Below are 12,535 nucleotides of genomic sequence, written 5' to 3'. Positions count from 1 at the left end.
GGGTTACGGGGGCAATGATACATACTAATAAATAAAAAATAAACTGTAAAATAAATGGTTATTTACTTGAATAAAAAAAAAACATTGAGAACTTATATGTTTCCCTCTTATTACATTTCTTACAATAGAAGAGACAAAAAATATATAAAAATTTAGTCAAATTCAAAGTAGTATTGCCTATTAATATTTACAACACAATTTAAGACAAATTTAAGTAGAATGATCTGAAAAAAAAACAATATCCTTCATGTGTGAAAGTCTTTTATAATAAGTAATTTGTTGTAATTTTTATATATTTTATATATATACAAGTTATGTCACCTACAGTATATCTACCAAAGACAGATTATATCTTGTCCAGTATCATTTATTTGACTTTAATCCTGGATATTTGGAGATAATTGGAGTGCATTATTATTATTAGTATAATGACATTGTGGATCATTGACTGATTATTCTTTTTTTTAATATCTCAGTTATCTCAGTTAGGGGTGTGTCATATTATATTATATCGTATGCAATTGAAAAAACATAATTTTTATTTTGTTGCAGTAGTGTATATATTTTTTTTTTTTTTTCGGAAATTCATTTTTTGTCATACCCCCAGGAGTATCGTTATTGAAAAATACCATAAAATATTGTGATTTTTTTAGGGCCGTATCGCTCACCCCTAGACTGTAGAATAGCCTACAGTGAGAGAGTTTCAATTACCTGAAGAAGAACCCTAAAGTTTCCAAAGCTTGACAACTGATGTCCATTAGGTTAGTGTATCCCCACAAACACACACACATACACACACATATACACACACACACAGACACACAAATGCTCAAGGTTGCCAAACCATTTCTAGTTCAAGAAATGTTCTTCCCCTAAAGGCAGCTGATTCCTGACACAAGACTTATAGAATTCCCATTTCTCACAACCAATCAATGGCTTTCTTCTCCGATTGTCAGTCAATATCTATTCTCCTCAGGAGTGGATCAATGGGACTCTGGGCGGGGGCCATTCCCAATCTCACTTTGCTGACCACAGGAACCCCTCATTACCCAGCGGAGAACTGTCAGGAGAACTGGCAACCCTACAGACTCGCAACAACCTTCAGCATCGACAGGACTGCAAAAAAATGAGTTCATTGTTTCAATCAGTCAGCCATCTACATTCTCTTTCTCATTCTCTCTCTCTACCACTCTCTCTTTCACTCTCTCGTTCTCTTTTTCCCTCCATCTCTCGACAGTAATGGTGTGGGAGCACAAGCAGTATAATGAGGGCTTTCCCCACATACATTCTCCTTATTACACACACTCACACACACACTTACACAAATAGACACATTATTGACACTGTATACAGTAAAGTGGTCCCTCAGAAACCCCTCAGCCTCCAGAGTGTGTTTCATTAGCCTCCGAAAGCAAGGTCTGTCACACATGAGGACCGAAGCACAAACATACAAACATACTAACACACAGAATAGTGGGTACAGAAATTTTTCTTAACATTTAGCATGAAAAACATCACAATAAACGTCATGCAGCACGGTGCAATATAGCAATACTGCAGGATAATTAGTATAATAACAGTGTGCAGCAGTATAGAGCACACATATATATATATATATATATATATATATATATATATATATATGATATAAAGCACAATACCTGCATTATTCTCAAAACAATGTGCCTTTATTTGGTCTTCAAAACTTAAAAAAAAAAAAAAAAAAAAGACGTATGATTCATCATACTTAAAACTTCAGACTTAAAACTACACAGAAATATCATTTTCCAGCTCAATCCCTTTTCATTTTTACTTGCATGCATTTATCTACAGGACAATTGTACAGATGGGGGTTTGAGTGGTCCACTATGATCAGGACAGGAGATGAATCCCGGTCATGCAGCTTGCCATCAACTGCCGGAGCCCTGAGAGAGCACAAATGTTAGGTATTACTAATTTCTAATTAGCTGATTGTGACGGTGATGTCACTGATACCAAAGATTATTTTCTAAAATGACAGGGTGGACAGAGATTTTTTTGGACATGTTGAAGTAGCTTGATATTTTTATAAAAAAAATGCTAAATGAGTAAATAAAGGCTAAAACATTAAACAACTGTTAACTAACAATTTTTAAGAAAATATACTATTAAAAAAATGTTATTTATCCTCTTGAGAGAATGCCTCAACTGAACCTGAACTACCTTAAAATACAGTATAAAAAGTAAATATTTGTAATAATGTAATAATCATTCAGTTCTGTATAGTAAATGTTTTAATGTGCATAATTTGTATTAGGGCTGCACACTATTGGAATAAACTAAAAAAAATATATATATGAACATGCACTCTGCATTTGCCTGACTGTATAAAGATAATTAAAATTAAGCAAGAATGTACAAAATTAAACATTTTTGTCTGAAACTGAACAAAATGAAACATTTGTTTAAATAATGAATGACAAACCAATTTAGTTTTGCAGGTTTTCATTATTTTAGCTTATTTATTTTACACTATTTCACAAATTAAAAAGCCTTGTGTTAAGAAAATACCATTTGTTTGATTTAAATTATTCTTTCTTTCTTTTTATTCAATTTCAGTGGTCAAATATACATATATATATATATTGGAGCATCACTAATATTGGGTAGCTGTTTATGTACTGGGTAAATCTGCCTTCGGTAAAGATAAGTCTTTTTTTTGGCATAAAAATAAATATATTTTCGAATTGAGCAGCAAAAATATGCAGTTGCAGTGTGATGATTACAAAGATGTGATTATTGCATATGCAGATATAGTGTTGGCAATTATGAAAATGCTGATGATTATATTTTGTGAGGCATTATGATGTATAAAATTTAAATAAAAATATTCTAAAGACACAAATTACACATTTTATCGATATTGACCCTATTCTTCCCTATACAGAAATACTGATATTAACACATTAAAAAAAATTAAGAAAAAGTGATTTACTGCTCAATTCTCTCAACTTTATTTCCACTTCCTATGAGACACATAAAAACAATCATTTTTTTCAGACTGTCACTAACACAATCTCACCTGACAGTCTGACATGCTTGGTTAAGTACACTAACTGCCAATTTTGCCGATCTATGGGCTAATAGACCCCTGTGCTGGCTAGCATCGAACAGAGAGATGGGTGGACAGCAAAGTCAATTACACTACATTTACATTCCAAGCCTCATTAATCAATTCAGATTTTTTGCTCAGATCCGATTCAACTATTGGGAAAGTTCACACTGATAAATATAAATGACTTGAGTCTGTATCTGTCTGTAATGTGAACCAATCAGTTTCTGAAACGGCTTTAATGTCTTTAATTTGTCTTCATCACCAACAAACAACAACAAACAAACACCAGATTAATCAGACACTCAGTGTAATAAACCACAGCGGCAGCAGATCATCTGTTCCTTTGCTTTTTACACCTTGACAGGTCAGAAAACAGCTCATCACTGTACGTGTTCGGGTCAAGAAGCAAATAATAAAGCCAGACAGCTTCCTGATGCTGTTTTTTTGCAGCTACACTATAAAAATAATCTCAGGAGGGCTGTAAATACAATAGTAGTAAAGTTTTAGGTCATTTTCAGCAGTAAAAAGATATACCATGGTGCAAATTACATCATACAAAAATACATCAAATCTACCACGTGCAAAAGCTTTACAAATTTTATCCAAATATATTACAGACTCGCAAGCATTTTCACTAATTACCATCTATACTCTCAGCTGAACCTGTTACACCAAGTATTGTGCACATTAAGGGAGGGCGATATAGTCATGAAATAATATCACGATACTTCATGGTATTTTCGCGATAACTATACTCTTGGCAATATGAAAAAAACGATTAGAAAATAAAAATAAAAATTAAGAATACACTACTGCAACAAAATAACTAAAAAATACAAGAATTCTATCAGATTTATAACAGAAGTCAATGATCCAGAATGTCCCGATACTAATAATACTACTAATGCACTCCAAATATCTCCGTATATCCAGGATTAACGTAAACGCAACATTTGTTTGGCTCCTCCCTTATTCTGACATCACAAAAATTAAACATGCATAGAACCAGCCTGGCACCACACCTCACCCGGCAACCCCCACCAGAGATCCACTCAGTAGATCAGTTGAAGAAACACCAATTCAGTTATTTTGCTTGAGAACCTTTGATAATACACTGCAAGATTAGCCAGTAGACTTCTTCTGAGGGAGGAATCTGCACCTACTATCTGTGGCAATGCAGCAGATGTAACACCACCTGGGAGAGTCACAATTTAGCACAAGCTAACATTGACATGGTGGTAAATAGTATATGCTAAGCAAACATGAAGTGTGGCCAGCAATAGCTTATTTTGCATAAAAGTGACAGAGCCCTTAAATGGCTGATTCTGAAAGAGTTTGAAACTGGAAAGAGACCAGAGAGCTGGTGAGATCTCTTTATATTTATGTGAGAGTGATTTTGTGCAAAGAACTTCATAAATATATTTAAAAGATATATTTAAAAAGAGGTATAATATGTCTTCTTGAAGGTTTGTTTAAAAAAATAATGCATTTCCATTGGGTTTGTTATAATAAAGAACAAGACTTTAAAAAAATGACTTTAGACTGGTAACTTTGGTTAATACACTTATATACTTTGTAATATTAACACACCTTAAATTTGCCTTTATTTGATCTAACATCAAACATGGCTACCCTTAACCTGACCTTAACTTCCATCATTCTGTTTCATCATGAATCTGCTAAAAGAAAGCCTTAACTCTCTTTCTTCTTCTTCTCTCTCTCGCTCTCTCTCTCTCTCTTTCTTTTTCTCTTTACACCACACAAACACAGAAACCATCATTGCAACTTTACTCCTCTCCCCTTAAGATGCCCCAGTGTCTTTTCTAATAGTCCACTGTATTAATGGAGTGTAGTATTCCCACCGGAGTCTCAAATACCAACATCAGATTTCACAAACCTGTAACTCGTTCACTTCATGTTAATTACTCCAACTTAGGGTTTCATGCAGCAAAGTATCTGTCATTAAATAATAATTAATTCATCTTTAAATCCAATCCAAGAGATCTAATGAATGTACTTTTGAATATAATACAGCTTTAGTCTTCCGCTGCACTAAAAGCCACAGCAGAAAACAGGCATCTGATGAAACTGAAATTGTGAAAGGCTATGCTTTATGAAACTCACTAATTGCACTTTCAGGATGCGTTGTATAATAAACAGAGGCATACTTACTCGCTGATACTGAGACTCAAGTACCATATCTTATTATTTTTTTCATTGATCAGAATGAAGTAGTTCAGATCCTCCTCAGAACATTGTTAATTTTGATGGAAAAATGCAGATTCCATTAGCTTTACTCAAGCTAATTTTGCCCATTGAAACATTTTTAAATTTAGTTATATAAGGCGACCAATCAAAGAAGGATTCGGTGGTGAATTCAGCACTTAATAGTGATGCAGATTCAGACCTAAGGCATTTAGTTCTTGCATTTATGACTATTTAGGGAACCTCGTTCAGTGATGGTGAGGTGAAAGCTAGAGTTATGGGATGTAAATAGAGGTTTTTAATAAGCTTCTTCTACATTTTTAAGTTATTAATGTCTCATTTTAAATGTCAGGGCTCTCCAGATTCTATCAAGGAGGTGTGGAGCTTTAATATATACTCCTGAAGACAGAGCTCTTCAAAGAGCACTTACTCTCCTAACACCTCTAACTAACTACCTTCTACTACCAGATCAGGAGAATCTCTCACGATCTTTAATAATAAACTCCTGAAGACAGAGCTCTTCAAAGAGCACTTACTCTCCTAACACATCTAACTAACTACCTTCTACTACCAGATCAGGAGAATCTCTCACTATCTTTAATAAACTCCTGAAAAGACAGAGCTCTTCAAAGAGCACTTACTCTCCTAACACCTCTAGCTAACTACCTTCTACTACCAGATCAGGAGAATCTCTCACGATCTTTAATAATAAACTCCTGAAGACAGAGCTCTTCAAAGAGCACTTACTCTCCTAACACCTCTAACTAACTACCTTCTACTACCAGATCAGGAGAATCTCTCACTATCTTTAATAATAAACTCCTGAAGACAGAGCTCTTCAAAGAGCACGTACTCTCCTAACACCTCTAACTAACTAACTTCTACTACCAGATCAGGAGTGTCCCTCACTATCTTTAATAAACTCCTGAAGACAGAGCTCTTCAAAGAGCACTTACTCTCCTAACACCTCTAACTAACTACCTTCTACTACCAGATCAGGAGTGTCCCTCACTATCTTTAATAAACTCCTGAAAAGACAGAGCTCTTCAAAGAGCACTTACTCTCCTAACACCTCTAACTAAGTGTTGCCTCTATTTCCCTTTGACTTCCTTTAGGCCCTATATAAAGATGTTTGTACCTTAAACTTCTAAAACTCTATGTACTTTATTATTGTAAGTCGCTTTAGACAAAAGTGTCTGCCAAATGTAATGTAATATATTGATTTGTTTTGTTATGTCTTTCATTCCACGCTTTCCTTGCTGTCACATCTCAACCCACATTAAACTCACATTTGGACCATTCGTTCACTGATCTGCAGACAGCGTCTCGAGTCCAGTTGCCCCCCAGCAGTAATCCACAAGCCAGCAAACATGTCTCTTCGGCAGTTTAATAGGGCATCCTCCGCCGCCGGTGATGGCTTGTGCGAGAGAGAGCACTTTCTTTGAGTGCATTTCCATATCTAGAAAGCTGACACTGGAAAAGTGGCCCATCTCCAAACTATCTGCAGGCTGAGACTGGACTGGCAACCCACTGTAGTTTTATTTTTTTATTTTTTCCACACCTATATTCCGTTAAGCTCCGCCTCACAGGCCGGGATTGGCGAGTATAGGAGCTCTCCTCCTGTTGGCACTGGCTTATAGTGCACTCTTCCTGCTGTAGGATTGGAAGACTGTTTGTGAAAATGAGTGAAAAGTATGTATTAACCAATCAGAGAGAAGTAGGGGCGGGGTTTGGCAGAATTCAGGTTTGGGAAAACTTAACAACAGTGCTGCAGGGCTGACTACAGGAATGAGGATGAGGAGGAAGAGCACGGAGAGGAGGAAGAACAGAAGGAGGAAGAACAGGAGGAGGAGGGTTCCTCTTCACTTCCCCAACCTGAGTGAGTGACAGCTCCTGTAAGGGAAGTCAATTACGCTGTCAAAACCAATCTGATCAGGTTTCCATCCACTTCCTCTAGAGTATCCGCAGATATTCACTTGAGGAATGGTACCCGGCTTCCGAGAGCCATTCAGAGCGACGGGCTGCTGAGAAAGATGCTGCTGGTGGTGGTCTGGGGGGTGCACTGCCCCTAATAGCTCATTTATAGCAAATGGGATCTGCAGCATCTATTACAAGCCTCATTCATCCTCTCTGTCTCTCTCTGTATCTCTCTTACATTTACCTTATTGTTAATTGAAGATCAAGTAATATTCACCATTTTACAGTTATTTTACAATCAGGCCTTGTTTATAAATGTTTACATATATTAATATTTCAAGCACCATTTTCATTAACAGTCATATACGCTTCAATTAGATTAAGTAAAAAAGGCACATATATATATATATATATATACACAATTACAGTTGGTCTTAAAGCATTATTACCATTTTTTCCTCTCTAGTCTCAGGCTATATGTTATTTTTTCAGAATCTTGTGTTTCTAGTTTTTTATATACGATATAAACGTTATCTAAAGGTTTCCTGAAGGTTTTGCTTTTTATGTACATAATCCAGCAATCCAACAAGCCAAGGGCATAGGAGCGGGCTTGATATTGGGGGGGACACATTTGCCAATATGAACCCAAGCCCACCCAATAGTTTCCTAGAACAACATTTGTGGAAATTACTTTTAATTAAAAGTAAATTATTATTATAAGGTGATTTTACAACCTAAACATGTTACTCCACATTACAGCTACTGTTGTTAGAAAAATTATGCAAGCAATGTCTGAATTATCAACTAATATTTAAAATAATATAACAGATTATTATTATTATTATTATTATTATTATTATTATTATTATTATTATTATTATTATTATTATGTATTGGCATGTCAATTCTGTCGTATATTTACATTTTCTCCTGCACTTTTATTTTTTTCTACTGAGAGCTCTTCTTAAGATGGTGTCCTTTTATGTAAAAGAATGTAACTTTACGTTTCATAGAGACTTTTATAAACGTCAGGATATGTGGTCTTACTGTGAACTACAAATGAACAGAAGTCACGTTACAGCAGTGTTTCTCAACCCAGTTCTTATATATTCTACTGCATATTAACACTGTTCTGCATATTCTAGAGCTTCCTCTGGTGGATATACATGATTAATTTAGGCTCCATAGGGGGCTAAAGGATTTTAACAGGTTAACTCAGTAAATTACTGTTTATAAGCTGATCAGGTGGAAAACACTAGTTTAGGGCAGTGATCGGGGTTAAGTAACTGCTTTAAACTACCAACTTAAAGTACTGTACGAAATTCTGGCTATCCTCTACATCCAGCTTCTAGATAACTAGTTAGCTAAATCAATTTTCGTTCATTATAGCTCACAGTAAGTCCTGTAATCCTAAATGAATAAACAGTTTGAAAATGAAAGTGATTAGCTGATCAGGTACAGGGAAACATTACATATATATTTTATTTTTTTTCCTTTAACCCTGACTCCCAATCTAGCTAATTCCAAAGATAAGCTTACACACTAACACAGCTGCAGTTTATTAATCACAGTGGGTTTGATCTGTGTGTTTTGATTCAGAGACGTGTATTTTTAACCAGCTATCAGAAACATATCATCACAGTTGAAGTGGTTAGCCTATCGTTACCTTTCTGTTAGAAAAATCTCCGTATATCCAGATCTGTTTTAAAATCAGCTGAAGCTGCTGCGTCCCGATCCCGCTGCTAAATCTCACAGCGAGGGTATGGAGTCAAAAAAGGGTCATAAAGATTTTGAGTTTGTAAAACAGAAGTCACAAATGTACTGAAACTTGTAACTGCGTTTAAGAAACTTGTAACTGCATTTAAACAACTACATGCACGTAAATCCAAATCCACAAATTAACTGGAATGTGCAAACTTGAAACAGAAAGTAATATTAATAATAATTCAAATGTACAAATGTGAAAAAATATTTTAAATATATATAAATATATATTTTTTAATTTGTAAATTCAATCTTGTGAATGTGTGAATCACATGGAATTTGTGAGGTTGTAAATGTGACAGTGGGTGTTTTTCACTGTGGAGCTAAAAATCCTCTCATTCACCTTCTCTGCTGCGTGTGCGAAGCTCTAGCTGCAGTTGCGAATTTTGACCCTGTTTTGACGCCTGATTGATGGACCAATAGGAAAGCTTTATCCGGACCAATCAGATTACGGGGTTTGTTTAACCAATCAGAACAATGGGTGGGTCTCTGCAGCTCAGAGTACTGGGCGTGTCGAAAGGTGGTCCTCTATTGGTCTATTGGAGCTGACGTTCCGCGTGGCCGCCATTTTTGAGTCGGCCACCATGCGCCCCCCAGTGGATGAATTTACACTGAGGAAGGAGTTTAATAAACCGATAATATTAATAACTCTACCAATTTTTACCCGATTTACACACGGTTTGTTTTGTTACAAACAGCAGAGATGTAGTAATGATACAGGACGCTGTCACACATTACAAATATGTGCTTTCATGCTGAAATACTTTACATTATGCTCTTTATCAAAGACAGACATATGGTATAGCATATTAATTAGTACATAAATTAATTAATTTATTAATATATATATATATATATATATATATATATATATATATATATATATATATATATATATATATGTGTGTGTGTGTGTGTGTGTGTGTGTATGTGTGTGTGTGTGTGAGTGTGTGCATGTACATAAATATAAAATTAATTCATATTATTAGAACATAATATAAAGTATTTCAGCATGAAAGCACGTATTTGTAATGTGTAAATCGGGTAAAAATTGGTAGAGTTATGAATATTATTGTTTTATTAAACTCCTTCCTCAGTGTAAATTGATCCACTGGGGGGCGCATGGTGGCCGACTCCAAAATGGCGGCCACACTTTCGAAACGCCCACATCTTTCGACACGCCCAGTACTCCGACCTGCAGAGACCCACCCATTGTTCTGATTGGTTAAACAAACCCCGTAATCTGATTGGTCCGGATAAAGCTTTCCTATTGGTCCATCAATCAGGCGTCAAAACAGGGTCAAAATTCGCAACTGCAGCTAGAGCTTCGCACACGCAGCAGAGAAGGTGAATGAGAGGATTTTTAGCTCCACAGTGAAAAACACCCACTGTCACATTTACAACCTCACAAATTCCATGTGATTCACACATTCACAAGATTGAATTTACAAATTAAAAAATATATATTTATATATATTTAAAATATTTTTTCACATTTGTACATTTGAATTATTATTAATATTACTTTCTGTTTCAAGTTTGCACATTCCAGTTAATTTGTGGATTTGGATTTACGTGCATGTAGTTGTTTAAATGCAGTTACAAGTTTCTTAAACGCAGTTACAAGTTTCAGTACATTTGTGACTTCTGTTTTACAAACTCAAAATCTTTATGACCCTTTTTTGACTCCATACGAGGGGGCGGGTCTTCCCCAACAGCAAACTGCCTCTGCTCCGCGCGCCGCAAAACCAGCAAGCTGATTGGCTGTTTCTACTGAGAGGCGTGACTTAATACCTGAACCGGCTCCGTGATTGGTCCGGTCTGTCTCCTCATAAATAGTACAGCTGACCTGAGCGAACTGATATCATTTTTGGGGGGGACAAATCCACCTGTTTCTAATATTGGGTGGGACATGTCCCACCCATCCCCCCCGGTTCCTACGCCTATGCAACAAGCAGTAAAGTTCCCTGCAAATTTATGTTTTCATGATCCAGTTATAGAAAAAGGTGTAGAACCATGCGTTTTCACCATGCTTGATATAATTCAATGTTAAAAAATGATTACACAAATTCTTTAAAAAAACGTTCTGAGGATGTTTATGATCATACAGGCTGTTTTTAAATCCATGGAATGTCACTGCAAGGTTTCCTAAATGTTTCTAATGCAAAGGTTATGCAAAGGAGAGTGTTGCTGCAACGTTGACTTAAGATTTCCATCATTTTAAGGTTACATAAACGTTTGATGAACATTAACAGAACTCTAACTACACCACACAACCTAATATGAATGTTGAATGGTTGAATGTTTAATCCTAACCTCTTTTTTTAATGTTTTAAAGAAAACTTTCCAAGCAAACCAAAGGGCAACCAAAAAAAATAAAATAAAATAAAGAACCATTCCCATTCCCAGAACGATCGTTACCGTCCTAACAACATCAAAATGATGTTAATGATGTTACAGCAGCGCTTGTGACGTATGCATGTGTGCGCGAAAGTGAGAGATGTTACATTAGAGTGTCATCATCATCAGGCATATCTCCTCCTTTTTTGCTATTCTTTCTCTTTTTCAAACACATACACACAAACTCTAATGCGCGCGCACACGCACTTCAGCGCATACACACACACACACACACTCACTCATGGCAAACTGTCTCTAATTCTATCTTTGCCAGTAACTGCAGTGTGTTTGCGTGCGTGCGTGCGTGCGCGCGCGTGTGTGTGTGCTCCTGTATGATTGTGTATGTGTGTGTGTGTATGTGCGGCTCGTGCCATCACAGCGGGTTCATCTCTTCAGCACGCGCTCTTTTTCCTCCACATTCAACTAAAAACACTTCAAAACGTTTCTTTTCTTGTTGTGTTGTGCTTCAGACCCCAAAAAGCAATACATATTCACACGTTCACACACGCATATACACACGCAAATATATATATACACACACACGCATATAATCCCCCCTCCATTACAGCGCACGAGCGCTCGCTCCTGCGACACACGATGCTGCTGCTGCTGCATTCAAACCTTTAGTTACCATCCACTTCAGCCCAACACCAAAGACCTACAGACCCCCCAAAAGCCCCGCAAAACCCCGCAACCCCCCGCGAGCCCCGTCCACACTATAGCCCACTGACCACCCCGCCGCCCCCGCATCCCCGGAGCCTCACGCGCTCCAAACTTTTGCCCCACGCAGTTTACCACGCGCGCGCTTACCGTCAGCTCCCGCTGGCTCAGATGATGTTGATGATGGTGATGGTGGAGGTGATGCGGGTGATGCAGGTGATGCTGTGAGATCTGGTGGTGCTGATGCTGAGGAGGAGCATCCCCGCGAGTTCAGCCCGGAGCCCCCCGGTCACAGCGCGCTCAGCCCGGCCACAGCGGTCCATGCGAGCCCGGCGCTGAGGGGAAAATCCCAGCGTGCCTTCAGAGCGCTTTCAGGGCGAGCTGGACATCTGCACGAGCTTCTTCACGGTGGAGGACCCATGATGCGCTGCGTGCGACCCCCCCCCCGTGTTTAACCGCGCGCGCAGTGGAGGCGCTCCGAGAGTCGGTCCGCAG

At 37.4% G+C, this 12,535-nt stretch overlaps 1 protein-coding gene across 2 annotated transcripts in view; it reads right to left on the bottom strand.

Moving 5' to 3' along the window:
• The window catches only part of il1rapl1a (interleukin 1 receptor accessory protein-like 1a), a 136,165-nt gene that overhangs the window by 123,550 nt on the left and 80 nt on the right, over window positions 1-12,535 (bottom strand). For both annotated transcript variants that reach the window (XM_022665609.2, XM_022665611.2), the window contains exon 1: window positions 12,191-12,535. This exon is cut by the window's right edge and continues 80 nt beyond it. The gene's annotated coding sequence lies outside the window, so the exon portion shown is untranslated. The remainder of the gene's footprint in view (window positions 1-12,190) is intronic.

The sequence above is a fragment of the Astyanax mexicanus genome, chromosome 11 (assembly GCF_023375975.1).
Source record: "Astyanax mexicanus isolate ESR-SI-001 chromosome 11, AstMex3_surface, whole genome shotgun sequence".
In the NCBI taxonomy this organism is placed as follows: Eukaryota; Metazoa; Chordata; class Actinopteri; order Characiformes; family Acestrorhamphidae; genus Astyanax; species Astyanax mexicanus.
Note: the sequence above shows the minus strand (reverse complement) of the source record. Positions and strands in the feature narration are given on the sequence as shown.